Source organism: Paramisgurnus dabryanus, chromosome 10 (genome assembly GCF_030506205.2).
Source record: "Paramisgurnus dabryanus chromosome 10, PD_genome_1.1, whole genome shotgun sequence".
Taxonomy (NCBI): domain Eukaryota; kingdom Metazoa; phylum Chordata; class Actinopteri; order Cypriniformes; family Cobitidae; genus Paramisgurnus; species Paramisgurnus dabryanus.
The window spans coordinates 36,332,982-36,354,379 of NC_133346.1; the positions used below are offsets into that span (position 1 = coordinate 36,332,982).

A 21,398-nucleotide genomic window follows, 5' to 3' on the forward strand; every position below is an offset into this window, starting at 1 on the left:
TTTATGGGGTGTCTGTTTTTCTTTATGTTTATGCACATTTATTTCTTGGACCTCTACACATGCACAAACACACACATTGTGCACATACACTCCATATATTTACAAATATTTTATTGTTGCAGCCATTCATTTAAAATAAACCTGTTGTTGTGGCATCCCACTTGAAGTACCCTTAGTTTTTGTGCTTGTTTTCTGAATCTCTGGTGTTTAATTTTGGAGATGAGATCATGACTGCAGGTGCTGATGAGGCTGAAACCAGCACATTCAGTGCAATTAGACTTTGACTAGTTAATTTTAATTAACATTATTTTATATATCTTCTATATTGACAAGGCCTTTTTGAAGGATGTTGGTTTACTTATAGCTCTTTTCTGTTTTGAGCTTAACTGAGAGTTTGTAGGTGTTTAAGGCAGTTGTGTCCATTTTGTGCTCAGCTTTATTTTGATTTGAGAATTTCTCACAAATCAATTGTTTATTTTACCTGCATGTCTTAAGTCATCTACATGTCTCAGCTGTTGAGAACGACCTGCATCTTTTTTAGCCACATTAAGTACGAGTAAAATACTTGTTGAAATCAAAAAAAGTTAAGACTTTTAGTCAAATTAATTTAGTCTAATGGATTGCTTTTTTACTGTAAGGTATCTGTATTTTTACTCAAGTGTTGATTTTCAGGTAAGTTAACGTCACTCTTTACACTTGCACTGCAAAGGCCTATAATGGCGATTCGAATAATGATAATATTTCATTATATTGATGGAGATAGTGGACTTACCTGAAAAAGCTTAACTCGGGAGAAGAGTCTTGTCTCTTAGAACACATGTATGCTACACAGCAAGGCATGTTCGCACGATGGAGAAATGCTAGCAACACGTCAATTAATGTAAATAGAGGAAGATGATATAACGAAAAACAGGCAACAAACAGTTAACACACTGAATTAATAAAATACCACCTATAACACAATACTTGTCTTGAATGATGATCCGAAGTTTCCAAGGTCGAATATCACGTCTCTTCAAAAATAAGGGCTTTGACTTTTTTTTTTTTTTAAGGGCTGACCTCAAATGGCCAATGACGCATCAGCGTGAACTCACATTGAACATTAATATGTGTGTGTTTTGGAAATCAAATCGTATAGTAATAACAAAATATAATGTATATTAATATTACAATAATATTAATATAACATCTTACGCTATACAATTACAATATGACATATTAAAACATTATAGGCCTGACAAAAGAAGTGTCTAAAATAGACATTAAAATGCTTTTGGATTGTAGCCTGTTCTTAGTAATTTTAGTTAGTTAAAATTATAATAAAATACACATTTAAAGTGAAAAATAACAGATAAATAGGTACATAGGCCTACATCTCGAGCACAAGTAAATTTTCCCAAATTATTAAAAGTTGTTTAAATAGGCACAGATGCACACATATGCATAAACGCACATGTACAAAATTTTTCCATCTGTCTTCTTCGTTTAATATATATATATATATTATATATATATATATTAGTGCTGTCAATCGATTAAAAAAAATTAACTAATTAATCGCACAATCTTTTGAAATTAATCGCGATTAATCGCAATTAAAAGACAAACTTTTTGGATATGTAAATGTAAAACGTAAATAATTAATGTAAACTCAAGACAAAGAAACTATTTAAATTCAAAATATGATTGTTTATTGGAATTTTTGTTTAACTTGTAACACAGATTTTCTCATGTAAACAACATACCTGCAATAAACCATCAATATCCTCCAAATTAACTGTTGGCTTGAAAGAAAATAAAAACAGGCATGTAAGTGCCATTTGAATTTCAAAACAATCAATGCAAATAAAAAACAAAAATGATTTCCATGTTGAATTCTAAGTGGACTGCAAAAAAATTCCAAAGTATAGTCATTGCAAATATGGAAATTGGAAAATAATAATAATAAAGGAATGAATACAAACAATTGTACTCATTGTAACGTTGTATTGCTGAGAGTTGAGAACATTAATTATGAAGTAGAAACTATTTTGCTTAGTCCTCCTTTACATTCAGCCAGTTGCTGAGACAGACCCAGTCTGTTGACATTATCAGGGGACAATGTGGCCCTTTTCTTTTGAATGATGTGACCTGAGAGTGAGAACAGTCTCTCACAAGGCACCGTTGTAGCAGGGGTTGACAGATACTTGCATGCTATTGGTGCCAGCCTTGCATGTGTTGCTTCTCTCTTTTTCCACCACTGTAGTGGACAACCCTCCATGTGCAATTTGGGCTCTGCTTTGTAGCGGTTAAGACACTGTTCTATGGACTCTTCATCTGAATCTGAATCAGAAGAAACCAGCAAGACGGAGATCCTTCTCTTCTTTGGTGGCTGTTGGTCTGTTGTCTCTTTAGACTCTTGTTTTCCAGGACTCTGTGCCATTAACAGCTTGCTTAGTGAAGCCCACACCTCATTTCTTTCATCTTTGGGAAGACACTTTAGGTCTTTAAGCCTTGGGTCAATTGCAGTAGCGATCTTCAGCCATGTGAGATTAGTGCTGTCCTTCCTTTTAGATAGGTCTGAAGTAAAATCATTTTTGAATTTTACTACATAGGCTGGATCATCCTCTGTGGACTCCATAATTTTGAACAAGTGGCACAAGGCTGGCAATACCACTGAGCAGGAGATGTACTGCTCTCCTCCCAGCAGTTCAGTTATATATCTGCAATGGAAAGCACAAGATGTTGCTATTAAATGCAAAGAAACTAATTTTGTGCCAGTATGTAACATGTACACTTACACTCTCACACTCACTCATTCTCTCTCTCTCTCTCTCTCTCTCTCTCTCTCTCTCTCTCTCACACACACACACACACACACACACACACAAACACACACAATTGTATTTTATTTACATTACATTGTTCAACACCATATTTATTTCTTCTTCACCTTTTTAATAATGTTTTACACTAATCTTAACTTATTTTTATTTTTGTTTTACGCAGCATGCAGCAGCGGGCACACAGGCACACACAGATTGGGGGATAGTGAAAACAGACAAGAGACGGAGAAAATAATATTGATCTACCTGCAAGGTTCAAGTAGTTCCTCCAGCTTTTGCAGTTTGGCGAGCTCCTGTGTAGTCAACATGGCAACATTGCTCTTTTGCTGAGCCAGGGTAGTGGTCAGTGGAGATTTGTTTCGCTGAATTCGCTTGGCCATCTCTAGGGTAGAATTCCATCTAGTCGTAACGTCCTGAACGAGAGATTCTTGTTTCTGTCCACATGCAACTTGCTGTTCCATTAGTTCGTGAGCGTTGGATGGACTATGCTTAAAGTGCCCAACAATCTTGCGACATTTAGCTAGGACACTTTCAAATCCACTGCCGTGAATGGAAACTGTGATAGTTCGTTGCAAAATGTGGGCCGTGCAGGGCAGGTGTTCAAATGGAAGTAGTCTCGCGGCAGCAACCATATTACGAGCACTGTCAGTGCCAAGTGTGCTTAACTTGTCCTCGATTTTCCATTCTCTTGCCACATCGAGAAAATGATCCGCACATGCCTCAGCGTACTGTCGTTCCTCAGTTTTAGACACGGTTAGTGCGAATGAATGCAATTTCCATTCTTTATCAACGAAGTGCGCTGTGATGCCTAAGTAGTTGTCATTGCTCACAGAAGTCCAGTGGTCCCCTGTCAGTGCGATGTGTGTCGCTTGCTGTAACGTGTTCATCCTCCGTGCCTTCTCATCGTCATACAAAGTGTGTATTTTTGACATGATGGTTCCTCTTGAGGGCATATTGTATGAGGCGTCTGTTGGACTTTAAGGCATCCATTGCATGTTCATAATTTAGAGGAAAGGCACAAGATACGAATATCTAAGTTCAAATATTTATTGATCAGATATGAAAAAGTTTAACAGTGCGCTGGATCTTCTCATGACCACATCTGGTAAGCGAAGACACACAGCCTCTTTTTTGACAATTATTTATATAATATGTGACGTCGATCTTTCTTCAGAAAATCTCCACCCACAAAGGCTGCTTTTCCTCGTGAATCTGACTCCCTCACCACACCCAATTTTAGCCTGTAGGCAAAAATGGACACACACAGACACGAAGAACAAACACAGGAGATTCTGTTTCTTCAAGGTTGAGCTGCCCTGCCCCCATTAAGTTATTCTATATGCAACCTTCATTTCATTGGTTAATACAAATTTATCAAAGACAACATCTTATATTTATTACATCAATTATTCAATGATTAATACTGATTAAGTAAGAAATACATTGCATATTTTATCCTGTGAATATTAAAGCATTAGTTAATAACATGGTTCCCTGTTTGCTTTTCTCCCTCAGGCCTCTCTCTTATCTTAACAGTTTCCAGACGTAAATTCCTCGCTAATCCTCCTTGAAGCTTCTTACACACACACAAAAGCTGGTAACTTTCCACTCTCAAACATAAACACCTCATTTTTACATAATAGCTCAGTGCATATATGAAACACACAATGTTTATAGAATAAAATGATTAATTAAAGAAATATAAAATGGAACAAAATCAATTTCCACAGTCCTTATTTGGACATCTTTGTAACTTTAACACTTTTAGCAATCAGCATGAAATGTAGGCAGTAAATATGTAAAACATAATTATTCAACAACACAACAGTACTCCATTGTTCATGAATTGGTTAAATGCATTCATTAGTTAAACATACTAATTTTCACTTTCTCTAAATATAACATAGTTATAAAGCAAACAACTTGGTTATTGAAACCATCTGTTCTGCGTGTTTTCCCTTCAGGGCTTTGTTATCAGCGTTTGCTGGTTTCTCCCCCAACCGAAACCACAGCCTCTCAACTTTACACACAGACATTTACTCACATATCTCAGCACAGAAAGCATAATGGCACATATGAATTATAACATAACATACTGATTAATAAAACAACATAAAAATCCCACAGTCTCCGGATGCAGTTCTAATGATGTCCCGCAGTCCATCGTCATCTACTATGTTGATGGGTCAGCAGTTTTTAGCTATCCAAATAACCAAAGCATTCATTACCTTATCACTTACAGATCTTGTCATTTTACCACGAACGCACTCCTGCAATTTACATTGGTAATTAAATTCGGCTTTGCAAAATGCACAGATTACTTTTGTTTTATCCACAGAACCATCCGGCAGAGTTTTATACCGAAACTTTCCGTCTAAAACTCCTTCCTTGGTCTTATCCATATTTCTTTGCACGTTGAACACACATGGGCCACAACTGGAAATAAAAAAAACTGCAACCGCGTTAATTGCGTTAATTTTTTTAACGCGTTAAATATTTCAGATTAATCGCATGCGTTAACGCGCTAATTTTGACAGCACTAATATATATATATATATATATATATATATATAATATTAATCTAACATATGTAGATGGAAACGAAGAAGACAGACTTAATGACTTAATGTATAAGCTAAGGAACCATACTGTAAGTATACAATATCTTCTCGAGTAATTTTTGTATACATTCAATATATTAATTTTAAATATAGTCTCTTAAAATTTCTCATTGTTCTACATTATGTAATCTCTTTACGTAAAACATTTGACCATATAATTTTCCAATGTATAAAGAATTGTGAGCAAGGTGTTATGTAGTTTTGGCTAATAAATCATGGACAAAAACACTTGATCAGAAACTGATTTTTTTATTTCATATTATGTAGGATAGGACATGTTGTAAGTTAGATGGCTTCCGACCAGGATGAAATGGATTACATTCATCTTCAAGTGTATCTGTAAATAAATAAATAAATAAATAAAGAATAACGTTAACTGCGATTGACATTGAGATGGGTTTTTGTTTCTTCCATTGCATGTATAACTAGTTTCATGATAATTGCCCATACCCCGTTAATTTAGATACCCCGATACCCATATTTCATTATTTAATTAAGAAGATAAATTATTTAAAGTTCGTGGATAAATGTTACTTCCGAATTATTTCCAATTCCTCAAAACGTTATTGAACAATTGTGTCCCGTTGCTTTTATGGACTCTTTATATCTCCCTTTTATGCTTCCATGTTCCCCTGATTGCCTCATAGACAGTAAAAGATTGCTTGCGAGCTTCTCCTTCTGTCTATACGGTATTTTCTCCACTGTGCGACAGAGAGTCGCAGGCTTATGATGCAATCGTTAGCCTATTTTTACAAAAACTGCTTCTACTGGGACATTACGTCAGATACAAGGTAATGGAGCATTTTATGCATTTTCGTGTTTCTTTAGAAATAATAAAATGACAAATTGAGTCTTTAAACGCATCAGATGTAAAGTTATTCGCTGTCAAAGTGAAGCCAAAATGAATGGGAGTCAATGGGATGCTAACAGCAGGTGGGTGTTCGCTAAGCAATGGCGGCACCCAGGGAAGCTTCAATAAAATATGAAACCCTGCCCCCCTGTCCGTGACGGAACTGCAGGGGGTCCGCCAAATGATGTTTAACGACAAGCTATTTTTTGCATAGAACATAAAATATATGTACAAAACTTTACATGTCCCCTTTAAGTTGTGCACGTGCATGGCCGCATAGGTTTGAAGGCGCGCGTTCAGTTTAGCCAGCGGACCAAAACACAATATCTAAAGATTATAAATGTCCACTCAGGAAGCAGCAGTAGCGACAGAAAAGTAATCATAAAACAGGTAAATCTTATGTGTGTCTTTCTTTCAGAATGTCATTTTAGAATCAGTGCGACATGATATCTCATCTATATTTCTGAACTTGGACGTACGGCTGTTTCACGCGGTTCAGATTTAAAGCGCTAATTCAGCAGGCAAATGACACCACACCACGTCTGCATTTTAAACTTTGACAAAACTATCGCTCGCATTTAAAAATTAATGAAAGGCGCGTCGTGATGGTGCTTTGTGCAAATTCATAGTCAGGTTGAAATCCGCCTCTCAAAAAGTTTCCCCAAAGAGATGCGCTCGGACTCATTGCATGATGTTCTCCTGAGTCTGATATGAAGCTATACAGAAAATAAACCTGCGTTACTTAAACTAGTGACAATGATGATACACGAGAAAGGCAACAGACCTCAGAATTATAAAGTAGCACAACATCTATCCCCACTAGAATAGACAGTCTTTGTGCCATTCACCATGATCAGTCTTCTTTAAAAACTGAAAGCCCTTGTCCAATTCACAGTAAAATGAAAATATATTACACTGCAAATACCTTAAAATAATATTATATTATTATTATTATATTAATATAAAAACTAAATCTACTTTAACAAAAAAAATGCATGTTAATAGTATGGCTGTGTGACAATATGGTTTGTTTCTATTTATAAAACAGTTCCAGTCCTTGATTCTGATTGGTCATCAGTTGTACTTTACTCCACTTTGCGTTGTGCCTAATACGAAAAGGAAGCCTTTCGTACCTTACTGCTTACTTAAAGGGCGGCTCCAGGATTTAGCATTAAGCTTTGTATCAGTAGAAAACCAGTAGTATGTTTGAATTTACCTTGCTTCTCCCCATTATGTTGCCCGAGATGAGAGCTGTGTGTATTTTTAGTCTGAAAAAAATACGCCGATGACGCAAAAATCGTCATTTTGCGTCATCAGCGGATTTTTCGGCCAGAGGCTTAAGACTACAGCCAGAATAGCAGCTAGTTCCGCATGTTTTAACCACGCCCATATGGGGTGGGATCTCACTCACAGAATGTAAAGATAGTGTCAGCCATCTTTAGAAGCTAAGCTAACATGCTATTGCTCCGTGGAGAAAGTTTTGATAACAATGGCGGAAGGTTTTGAGGTCGAAGTTGCAGAAGTGGATTTTGAAGAGCTGTTGAGAGAGTCGGATGTTCGCGGCTACCTGTACGAGCCGCAATACAGCAACGAACAGTTGCGGATGATGGAGGAACAAGAGGCGGTCGAGGCAGCTGCTGCACCCGATGAGGAGGAAGAGCCCGAGCAGGCTCGAGTTGGGTCGGACTGGTTGTGTCAGTGCACTTGCTGTGCGCCTATGGAAACTGAAAAAGAGTCTTTATGCTGTTACGAATTCCACCGATGCCAATTTCTTTTGGAAGAGATGGCGGATTCAGCTCATCAAACGGCACCGCTAGCATGCGTAACCCAGCACCCCAGTTTCGAACCACACATGGACATGGGGGTCCTGGAAACCTATTTCAGGACCCCCGAAGATAAACTGGAAACACCAACCAAAGCCCACCTAGTCAGCTGAGCTATTATTATTATTATTTACACCCATGGTAGCATACTGTATGTGCAAATAGTTTGCATTGCTAACGTTGTGTTTACTATTTTGTATACAATATCGTCTAACATGCATTACTAACGTTGTGTTTACTATTTTGTATACTGTACAATATCGTCTAATATGCATTGCTAACGTTGTGTTTACTATTTTGTATACAATATCGTCTAACATGCATTGCTAACGTCGTGTTTACTATTTTGTATACGGTACAATATCGTCTAATATGCATTGCTAACGTTGTGTTTACTATTTTGTATACAATATCGTCTAACATGCATTGCTAACGTCGTGTTTACTATTTTGTATACAATATCGTCTAACATGCATTGCTAACGTTGTGTTTACTGTTTTGTATACTGTACAATATCGTCTAACATGCATTGCTAACGTCGTGTTTACTATTTTGTATAAAATATCGGCTAACATGCATTGCTAACGTTGTGTTTACTGTTTTGTAGACAATATCGTCTAAAATGCATTGCTAACCTTGTGTTTATTGTTTCGTAGACAATATCGTCTAACAGCATACAGACACTTTATGGAATGGGTCCTGCAAGGCGAGAGACTGGGGAAAGGCTATCGTCTTGTTTTGCCTACGCGTGTGGTTCAATACATCAGACGCAGATTTCCAGCTCCTGATGGGCAATATTGTGGATATAAAGAGACTGCTGAAGCTCTTGAACAGCTATGAGTGTTAAAGTGTTTATTATTATTATTATTATTTAATAAAAAGTTAAAAACTTACATTTGTTGTGGTTCTTGTTAAAAACCATTAGTATTGCTACATTATAGTATGTGTGAAAACTAATATACATGGTTATGCCTTGCATCATCTTTATAATTTGAAAGTCTACATTAGGCTCATAGTTTTTAACCCTAAATAAATTCCATCAATGGAAAGAATACAGGTAGTTTGTGTACAGTAAGTAATTACTGCAAAATCATTGACAGTAACCATTCACCCTACCTCTACAAGTCAGTATTTTAGAAATTAATGTACACAGAAGTGTAAGAAAATTTGTTTTAATAATATTCACACACAAAAATTATTCTGCCACCATAGTCAAAATGTTAAAAATAAATAAGATAGACATTTTGGGTTCTCCATCTTAGAAGCGGCTTTGGAAAGAACTTATGGCAGCCTCCTTTGGTGGTTTGGGCACGGGTGCAATATTGGGTGGCAGTGAAGGCTGTGGCAGGGCAAGTGAGGAGGTTGGCATGGTAAACTGAATGTTTGGGTTGCGTCTTCTATCCATGACCTTATTGATGAGTGTGTCTATAAACTCTGTGGTGTGTGGTGTGAAGACTTTCTTCAAGACCCACTGTTTGGATCTCTTACAGTAGACTTGATTAAACTGTGGTTGTCCTGTTAATGATAGGAAATATAACAATATAAAAATCTGAACTTATATTTGACTTTGTCCTGTCTGATCACTTTACTGTAGCTGTAAACATTCTAAGTTTTCATATTATACTACTCAGACAACACATGACGACATACCTGTCTTGGTTGTGTCCTGCTTCCTCTTGACAATATTCTCATTATGCTCTAGGATGGCAAGGTGACATCGCTCCCTCATTCCCTGAAATGAGAATGCCTGGCGTTTAGGTAGGTATTTTAGAAGTGCACTGTGGAAGACTTCAAGTGGGCCTGTGTGCAATTAAAAAGAGAAAGGGACACAACAAATTAAAACATTATCATTATGATTTTTAAAGATAATGAAATGTACAATGGCAACTATAATCACCTGTATGTTTGAGCAGTGCCATCTTGTCCATGTCCTTCAGAAGCCTTTTGTCAAGGACCAGAGATGACAGGTTCTGAAATGCCAGAGAATCTTTTTTCATCCACATGCGCTTCTTTTGCTCCTGGGTTGTTAGAGGAGCATGGTCACACCGATGCTGTTCTCCGTTTTCATCTGTCCACTCATGCACGTTACATACGTGGTGTGTAATGGACTTCCACCGGCATTTCAATGCCTGTATGAAAAAAAGATTTGTTTTAAATAAGTGTCGAATCCCCCCTAAAAGTATAATAAAATTAGAAACAAATGTCTTACATTGATGTCACCCATACTTGTCGCACAGGCAAACCACATATGGTTTACGACAGACCTATAAAAGATAATACAATTAGTAATTTTGAACCTTGCAAACCAATGTAAAGTCTACTAGATTACAAACCAAACACTGACCTGGTCCATGCATGGATGATTTCATTGGCCTTTTTCTTCCCCTTACTTTGCATCTTCTTCCGGAAACCTGTGAGTAAATGCAGTACACGTTTTAATAAACACTAACTTCTTTTATTTGTACTGGCCCAAATTCACACCTTTAGTCTCTCACACTTGCCCCTTACATAGCTTTACAGACTTACTGCACTGGGCTAGTGTAGAAGTCTGATTTGTTCATGGCTTTCATGAATGAACAATTTACACTAATACACTGGCTGAGTGCAATATGGCTGCAAAAGTCTGTGAGAGGAGTAAAAACTGTGAGACCATGAGGTGTCAGTCGGGGTACATCGGGAGAAGTGTGGTGGTTTGTGTGTGTATACGGACGGGGTTGACTAAAGAAATACATACCTTTTGCTGTGTGCCAGATGTCAAACTGATGTTGGACATTAGGAAATTCTTCCCTCATTATTTTTTGAATAGATGTTGAGCGATCTGTGGCCATCACCTCCACGTCAAGGCCCTGGTCCATCAGCTCAGTCATGCCCCTTTTGAAACCTAGTGGTTCCATGGTAACAGAGCTGGTGGCCTCAGTAACCTAAAGAGTCAAGTTAGAATCTTAATCATAATTTAACAAATAGCATCTGTATTAATTTTTATTGTGATTAATTGTAATTAGTTTACCTGAACCAGTTCTGTGTGGAGTATCTCCTTTGTGTCATCCAACATAAACGTGTAGTGGCAGTATTTTGCGCTGAAACCCGGCGTATCACATCGGCCATCACCGGTCAAATGTAACCTCTTTCCATCCTCCTGTTCTAAATACACTCTTGCCAAGAGTTCAGCTCTTTTTTGACAATACAGTTCCTCAATAACAGGGTGCAAATATATCTTCTGGATGTTATAAAATGTTGTATGTCCAATCATTTGGACACCCATGGTCTTGCACCAGTCTGAGAGTTCTGTGTATGTGCCCCCTCTGAACAGAACAGCTGCTGCTGCAAGGAGGTTCACCTCTGGCATTCCCCTAACGTCACGTGAAGATTTCCAGGTCCCAGCATGGCCCCCAAGACATATCCACTCCACCTTCCTCTGTGCACCAACATCAACAATAGTCTTGGATGAAATTGGTTTCCCGCACATCTGGCAAAATTTGAATAATGACATGAGGCTGGACTCGTTGACAATTAGCTTCTTTTCACGCCAGTCCCTTTCACCTTCATCTGATGATGATGATGTTGATGTGAAGGTGATGGTTGACTCGGGTTGATAGCTTTCATCATCACCTATAGCTTCAATGCTGCTGATGGTGGTATTGAGGCCCCCAGGTGTACTTGGGCATGGTGACTTTAAAACAAAAGATTAAAAATAGTGTCATACAGTTGCTTTAAATTTCATTTAGAAAGAATATGCCATGAAGTATGTTGGTTCGTCAGAAACTTACAAATTGTTCATGGACGGAGGTATTAATTTTGACCGGTGTTGAGGTCAGCAGCAATTTTCCTTCATCAACCGACGACACTAACGCAGCAGATGCAATTGGAGGCTGAAATGACAAGTTCAATAAAGTTACATAATATTTCAAGGAACTGAGGTTATTCTAAAGTGAAAACAATGCAGTTTTTTTGTTGCCAAATGCAAAGGCGATACCTCTAACATATGTGCGTTTGAGGTTACTCTCGGACATTGATCAAAGATTTTAGCAAAAGTGGATGTTTTTTCAATGCGTGCACCTAATCTATGTACAGCACCTTATGAATGTTTTATCATTTAAACTAGCACCATTCATTCCTTAGGATCCAAACAGGGATGAATTTAGAAGCCAACAAACACTTCCATGTTTTCCCTATGTAAAGACTGTTACACGAGTAATTACACCAGTAAGTGTGTTGGCACAAAATAAAACTTTTGTTTGGAGCCATAGGAATGAATGGGCTTGGCTAAATCCTAACACATTCACAAAGCGCTGTACAATTAAAAGTGCACATATTGAAAAAAGATAAGTATGTAGTAAGTCAGTTTTACACAACATTGGCTTTACTTTGATAATAGGTGTGCGTGATAATTTGCATGCTGTAGTCGTGGATCTTGTCATTGAATTCGGTTCCCTGGTTATAAGTAAATCGCCATGGTTCTTTTCAGATGGAGCAGCATTTACACAAAGCCGTAGTTTACGTTCAAGCGAAGTATAGGTAATCGCAGGCCTATTATAAGTTAACTACAGCTTTGTGCAGTAAATGCACCCAACATATACAACTTAAATGTAATTGTCTATCGAACATTACTTTGCTGTTTTACTGCTAACAACTACAACACTACATATATATGATCAGAAATAGAGTCGAGTATTAGCGAGTCTTACCTCTAAGCGAATGCGTTTAATGCCCGATGGCCCAGGCTGTTCGTCATCCGGGAAGGTAAAAATAGATGGAATTGCCGTGTCTTTCAGAGTGGTTCTCTTCATGCCAAGAACATTCGGTTCGTAATCTTCCTCCTTGAAATGGCGACTGCAAATTCTACGCGTTTTCAGGTTTCCCATATCTGTGTCCTCTCCAAACTTCGGGTGGTTGATAGCCCGCAGCCACTTCTTACATCGCTCCAAATCTTTAATCGGGAAATGATGGAAACTTACTTGTAGTCCTTTCCTGGATTTGGTTGTACATCCCTGTACAACACAATTTTGCACCATTTCGATGGAAATTAATTTACTAACACACGATTTACGAGATTCACGAGTCAAGATGTAACAAAGCAAGTCTAGCCGATCTTTCAGATTCTGCCGCCTATAACTTGTGGGCGTGCTTTGGGAGTGGCCTCGTAAGGGCAGCAAAGCAAGTGCATTCTGGGAGTTGTTGTCTTTCATCCACATGAGTCAAAAATACATGTACTGACTTTTCTCAGTCTAGGAAGCCCCAAATTCAAATATTATTTCACATTTCAACTACACAAATGACACATTTAACATACACATTTATCTTTTAAGCCCTGGAAACGCCCTTTAAATATCTCTGTTTTAAACATTTAGTATTAGGGGGGTCCCTGCTCCATGCCTCTCTCATCTAAGGGGTCCCCGACCCAAAAAAGGTTGAAGACCCCTGTACTACAGTATAAGGCACAGTAGCGCAACTCTCTCTGAAGTTTACACATCAAGAGTTCTGATCTGTCACAGCAGCACTACACATCTGTGCAACTGTGATTGTACTGTAGCCTATGTCAGCATTACATTCTCATCCCATCTCACCAACAGTTTAATACTTACTCGCACATCCAAACGTGGTCAGAGAAGTGCCTCATCTTCTTTCCAAACGCATGAACCTTGCGAAACAGCAGTCGCATCCTCTCAATGAATCACTCAATTTGCATCGGTGATATGCGCAGGTTGATAAGAAATGAGCGGGTGCCGGTTACGAGTCATTCAAAAATATTTTAATGATATTCGGGCCGCGGTCAGTCGGTCCAGTTTAAAAACTATTTTGAACAATTGCGGGGCCCGTTAGTTGAAAATGTCTTCTTCTTCTTTGATTTTATGGCGGATTGCGAACCAACTTCATCAGTTGAAAATGTCGGTCGGGAGTGGGTTGTTTATACAATGACCCGCGCATCACTGATTCGCATTGGCTACCCGCCAATGTGGCTGGTAGATTGACAGTGTTACCCGCTAATTGCAAAATCCACCCGCATTTGGCGCGTGGTCGGGTGTTAATTTCATGCCCTGGATCTTACTGATACTGCTTATGGGTCTGGTGATTTAACTGTATTCTTATGTTTTTGTTTTGTTTTTTTGTGAAAATAAGGAAACAAAAACAAAGAAATTAAGAATATAATTAACACTTCTTATTGTATGAAATGTAAAATGGTCTTTGGGTTGGACTAACACTGTAACAGTATTTCAAATGAGTGGGTTCATTATAGTTGCAACTTTAACAACAAGTTAAAATATTGAAATGGGTGACTGAGTTTTACTGGAAAGATTTGAATGCATGTTTGTTTTTTGTAAACAAAGAACTGTAATACTCAACTTCATAACTATCAAAATATTAAATAGCTACATTTGGGATTTTAAAATGAATATAAAATCCAAATGTGTTCAATGTCATGTCATTTCATTCAAGTGACATTAGCAACCCAGTTAAATGATATTTTAGTTTGTTTTAAATAAGGAGTCGGGCTTGTAAGCATTGTTGGGCGGGTGTGTTTAAAGTTTTAACGCATCATCCGTTTTGGGAGACGCGGGCGTGTCGTAAAGTCTTGCGATGCGGACTTGCGGAGACAGGCGTGAGTATTTAACCCATTTGCGCCGGATGCTGCGCGCCGAAACATTAAATCTACCGCCGGTTACTGCATTGTGCAACTCTGAACCTCCTGCCGGCTGCTGCGTAGCGCAGCATTTTGTATTCGTCATCCTTTTCATGACACGTGCAGCATATAAGGCATTGTCATTGGTTCAAATACACATGTGGTGGGTCTAGTTTATTTTTTAACTAACATGTTATTCCCAAATTGTATTCTGATTCGCCGAAAATCGCGTCAATCATTTGGAAATACACGTGCAGTTGCTTTGGTTTTTTTAAAACGCGTGCGAGAAAATGACAACGACTGAGGAAGATTTTGACAGCGAGGGCAGCGACATTGAGTTGGATGAGAGTGAGGAGTGTGAGAGAGAGGAGGTGGTAGAACATAATGATGAAAACGGGCTAGATGATCCTTTGGATAGAGCACAGGAGTGGGATTTTTTGGACACAGACGGAGAGGACGAGGATGGGTTTTACGGGTTCCAGGTAGACTGGACAACCGAAAATTATCAGCCGCGCAAGGCAAAGCAGTTCACCCGCAAACCGGGGGTGAAACAGCCGATCCACGCGAATGCTAGCCCCATGGATGTATTTTCTCACATTTTTACTGAGGAGCTTTGGGACATGTTGGTATTGGAAACAAATCGGTACGCCGAACAAACGCGCGGTCAGACCCCTCCCAACTCAAACGGGAAATCTGTTTCCAAAACGGAGATGAAGACATTTGTCGGGCTGTGTCTCGCGTTTGGTATTTTAAGCTGCCAGCACGCAGGGATTTCTGGAGGCAGACAAAATGGTTATATCAGACCAACGTCCCCAAGGCCATAGCAAGGGACCGCTTCGACGTGATCTGGAGGTAATGATTTGTGTTTTATTTTATTTTTATAATGAATAACTTAGGGATGTTAACCGATGACCGTTTGACCGATGGTTGACCGTATCAACGTTAACCGGTCAAAGTTGTCGGTTGTCGGTTATAAAAAGGGATCTGTAAATTAGGCTATTATAGACAGTGGACTAAACGCTACTACAGTTAGTCATCTCTTTCTTTCCAAGATCTTTTTGTGTGAAGTGAACAAATCCCTCACACTCAGTTTTTCATAACTGGTCTGTTTGTACTTTATAAACCAATAAAAAAACATTTGGCGCGAGGTCACTGCGTTTGGTTCACTGCGTTTGGTTTCGCATGCTCACAAGGTTTGCGAAAAGTAAATGCTACAGGCTATTTTTTGATAAAACTTCTTTATTCGAATAGTAAATAAAATACAGCAATAAAATAATTAAAATTAAAGTCTCTCCTGGTTGTGTTCCAAATGATTAACATTTATGTCTTTTAGGCTAACAGTAAAGTTCAGAGTAAGTTTTGCTTTGTAGAAAGCATTTCTTTAAAGTGAATTTCGTTTTGTATAAATTGTATCTTAATTTTAATAAATGTTTCATCAACCAAATGCATGTATTTAATAAATAAAAAGCAAATATAGCAGAGTATATAATTACCGGTCCTTGCATGAAGGCGCCGGCACGGCGCGTTCACTTGCATTGCATTGTTAATTAGAACGCACCTCATCATAAATAAATAAAACTCAGCGTAGGCCTATATGCCTCATACAAGCATTAAATATCTTTGCTGCATTTGTTCTAGAACAAACACAGTGCGAGACCTGCTTTGGCCCGGTGCGTCTTTTACACATTCTGAAGGTGCCCGTTTAATCCATTGGTTTTATCGTGTTGCAGTCTATTAGGCAACATTCCGCATAAGATGGGTTTAGATTTGGAAATAAATTACATCTATATTTCAATGGTAACAGAAAAGGTGATGAGGATCATCCTAAGTGTTTATTATTACTACCCCAAACTAAAGTGCAGTCTCTTCTGAGCTGTCATTTTCCTAAATGAGCCGCGGCAATTTTCAAATGAGCTTCACAAACGCCTTTATTTTCAAGTTCAACGCGATCACCTAGTACCTAAACTATTTCGAAACTAAGCACGGCGCCGCGTTTGCGGGACTTATGTTTCGTGCTGTAGGGGATTTAAAAAGTGTTGTGAGGTCTGTGTGTGTGTGAGCCTGAGGCAGAGCGCAGAGAGATGCGAGTTGCGAAATTGCAGGCGCAGCTCGAAATGGCTGTTATTTTAAATAGCATATTTTAAACTAATAGGCCTATCGGTTAACCGGTTTCAACCGGCTAATGAGGCTCGGTGGCCGGTCAAGAAAATTTTTAGTTTTCGCCATCCCTAGAATAACTAGCATAATACCCAGGTAAAAAGTAGTATACTTTAGTGTATTAGAAATATGATTGAAGTACATAAAATATAAAACAAGTATGCTTCTACTTGTTGTGCTTTATTTAAAGAGTATTTAATATGTACTTTTTACAAGTATACTTTTAGTGTATGCATAAAATATACTTAAACATAACTATAATTTGCGCTGCAATGCCTTTTTTGTGTATTTCCATTAAAATGGCGATACAATGCAATTGTACTGTAAGGGTGCTTTATTGCTCATGAATCTTGATGTATTTTAGTGCACAAAAAGTTTTAAAAAAAGTAGTTCCATTTTAGTATATTTTTACACTGGAAGTTTGTACACTTTTTTAAAGTATATTTTTAATATAATTATTTTTCACCTAGGTCACTAGTTATACAATAATGACATAATTAATAAATAACATAATAACTAGTAATACAATAATGACAAAATGAATAAATAGCATAATAAATTATATAATTATGGTGATGATGGTTGAAAACGATGATAATAATAAATACAACAATGTTAATATATAAATACTGGCATAATGAATAAATAGCATAATAAATTATATAATTATGGTGATGATGGTTGAAAATTATGATAATAATAAATACAATAATGTTAAAATATAAATACTGGCATAATGAATAAATAATAATAACAATACATATAAATAAACAAATAAAAACAATGATGGCAAAACATTTTATGTTATAAATTAATCTTATCATTTGCATTTTCAGATACCTCCATCTCCAAGACAACATGGATCCTTCTGTGGACAAAACGGACAAGCTCTGGAAGATCCGGAAATGGCTAGACCTCCTCCTGGGTAGGTTCCAGGCGCTCTATGAGGTCAATGGCTTTGTGACTGTAGATGAGTCCATGGTGAAGTACAAGGGACGCCTGGGCTTCCGGCAGTACCTCCCCATGAAACCGGTGAAGTGGGGAATGAAGGTGTGGGTCATGGCAGAGAGCAAAACAGGCTACGTCACCCATTTTCAGGTGTACACGGGTGCCATTCAGGGTAAGGCGGAGAAAGACCTGTCTCACCGGATAGTGTCAGACCTGGTGACCCCTTATTACGGGTCCAACCTGACCGTATACATGGACAACTTTTACACCAGTGTGAAGTTGATAGAGGACCTCAAGGTCAGGGGAGTGCAAGCATGTGGAACGGTACGTGCCAACAGGAAGGACCTCCCCAAGATTAAGCAGCTTACAAAGAAGGCTGAGTTGAACAAGCATGAGTTCAATGTGGCGCAGCGGGATGACTTGACTTTCTGTGTCTGGCAAGACACCAAGGCTGTAATGGTCCTCTCCAACTACCATGACCCAACAGCTTATGGATTAGTGAGGAGAAAGGCTAACGGTCAGCGCCAGACGGAGGTTCGGGTGCCAGCATGCCTTGCTGACTATCAGCAACATATGAAAGGAGTCGATCTTCTGGACCAGATGGTGGGCTACTACCAGATCCATCATCGTTCTACGAAGTGATGGAGGAGGCTGTTTTTTTACTTTGTTACAGTGGCGTGCTACAATGCCTTTGTGGCTGCCAAGTCTGCAGGAGGAGCAGAGTGGAAGTACAGGAGGGGTGGCTACAAGGAGTGGCTGGAGGATCTGACCCAGGAGCTGATCGTCCCTGTCACTGCAAGAAGTGCTCCTAATGTGCTCCCCACCAGCCCAATTGGAGCTACTGCTGAGCATGACCTGGTCCAGATCAACCAAAAGAGGAAGACCTGCAGGGAGTGTTCTCTGATGCACTACCGCACTGACGTGCATGCTGGGTCAACTCTGATGGGGTGCAGGCAGTGTAAACTTCCCCTGCACAGAGAGTGCTTCATGTACCATGTCAATCGCTACAAGTAATTTGTCTGTCGGTGTTCAGAAGCCAAAGAGGAGAGATGTGAGCCATGGAGCTCAGAGACTGAGACTGTTCCAAGTTCCACCTCAGCACTTATCTACCTCTCTTATAGTTAGATGCCTTGTTGAGTGTGTTGGCATGTTTAAATGTCATTTGTTATATTTTATAAAATGAATTTATATGAATTTTTTCTTACTTATATGAATTTGAGAATGTTTTAAAGGGGCCATGACATGAAAATCTGACTTTTTCCATGTTTAAGTGCTATGATTGGGTCCCTAGTGATGCTATCAACCTAGAAAATTTGAAAAAGATCAACCCAGTAACTTAGTTTTGGTAAACCATTCTCTACAAGCACATGAAAAAATAGGTCGTTGAAATTTGGCTCTCCTTATGATGTCATAAGGAGCTCTTATTATAATAATCCAACCCCTTAATCCAACCACAGCACTGCCATTCAGTGCAGAGAGAAAATAATTCACAGAACAATTGAGTTTCAATTTCAACAAACCACCATCATTGTGATCAGTGTTTGCACTTGATCTGCACAGGTGCATTTTAGAGGACACACCCAAAACGGCACATTTTTGCAAACACCTACAAAGTGGCAATTTTAACATGCTATAATAAATTATTTATATGGTATTTTGAGCTAAAACTTCACACATGTGCTCTGGGGACACCAAAGATGTGTTTGACATCTTAAAAAAGTCCTGTGACATGGGCCCTTTAAAAAATGTGGTGCTATGTTAGTGCCAAGGAAGCATGTTTTAATAAAAGCTGAGATTCTTACCTTTAAAATGCTTTTTATTTCATGTTTCTAAGTGCTCCAGAGGCTTAGATATTAAGTTTTTGGTAGACGTTGACAATTCTTAGTATTTTTTCTGAAAACCCTCAGGAGATAAGGGTATTTATCCTAGAATAACATAGGTTTTTATAGGCGTTTTTAGCAGGCGTTTTAGGAGTAAATGGGTTAATAAGCATAGAGACACAGGCTGCGCATGTGCTTTAAATTGAAACCCCTCGTCAGTTTAGGAGAAGCGCTGTTTTGGTTGACGTGCCTCTTTTTTACTTAATTATACAGATCCATATCCATGTGCGATTATCCTGAGACCCAGACACCACTCCCCTGGCTGCACAGAGCACATGCACGCGCGCACACACACACACACACACACACACAAGCGAAACGTCTCCACATTGGATAAGAACACACTATTTTATAAATAATAATGAGACATCGGTGGGCGTAGTTTTCAGGTTATGAAGCATTGTTCTCTTTCTCGTGTTTGCCACGTCACAGCCCGTGACGTTTACGATATGGAGTTTAAACCCGGAAGACAAAAATCCCCAAAAAGTTCAAAATTAACTAGTTTTCTCGTAATGTTAAAATTAACAGATACTAACATTGTCTTCTATGATCTGCAACACAACTAACTTTGTTAACATCTAAAAAAAGTGTTGGTTAGTGTTTCATGATGCTTCAAACAGACAATATACGCTTTCCAGAATCACATTGCCTAACATTTATTTCTTCCTCAGCCTTGATGATGTCCTGCAGGTGATCTCTGCTGCTGTTAACAACAACAAAGATTTTCCTATCACTGTATCAAGATCCCATATGGTGGAGCGGGCCTTGCTCAATGGAAGCGACAAAAGAAGGCATTGCCTACAGATGTGGCCTTTAAAAATGCGCGTCTCTGAGAGCAGAATGTGTGAGCATTTCCGAAATTCTGCGAAATCCCGCAGAAGGGGGATTCGGTGGGGGAAGCAAGAAATACAAAAACCTGTAGATGGCGTTAGGGGCGTTGCTAGACATAAAGCTCTACTGGGACACAGGCCCCCAATTTTTTGCTGTCTTTTTTTTGAAAGCCTGCTGTGTGGGAGAAGTGTGCAACACTTCTATACAATGTCATTTGCTTGACCCACTATTCTAGTGCAACAGTTACTGCGAAAGATACATACAAGTGTAATCTTCATCATACCTAACATTATTAACATGTTTGGAGGCATAAATGGCATAACATGTTTGGAAATAATGACAGCAAGAGAAATATTTTCTACATTATATAATTTACATTATATAAGTAAACTAAATATTATATTTTCTCAGCAAAGAAATTCTATAGACTTGTCAAGAGGTTTTCCTGAGATTTTTCCTCTCTTTGAGACCTGACAGGGTGAGGATGTAGTTTGTCTTACCTCCCTTAAACTCATCATCTCTCCTTTCTTCTTCCCTTTCCCTGCTTTGCACAACACATTTCTGATGTACATCTACAGAAGCCAATAATGATCGAGTCAAAATAAGATTAGCATTATTATTTAGAAACTTACTTTAGTTTCGTTATGCTTTCGTAAGCACTCGCGTGGCATCACCTTTTGAATGCGGTTGTGCGCTGTGAACGCAAACCCGAGCGGCCATGGATACGTGCGTGCACGCGTCAATGCGACTGCTTCGTCGCTTTTACAAGCCTAAATCAGGTAACTACTTTGCATAAAGATCCGTTTTTGCCGCGATTGTCTTTGTAAAGGTATACACTAGTTAA

General features: G+C 38.6%; 1 pseudogene; it reads right to left on the reverse strand.

The window, feature by feature from the left end:
* Positions 1-1,870: 1,870 nt before the first annotated feature.
* On the reverse strand, positions 1,871-3,778 carry LOC135771155 (E3 SUMO-protein ligase ZBED1-like; annotated as a pseudogene).
* Positions 3,779-21,398: the final 17,620 nt, after the last annotated feature.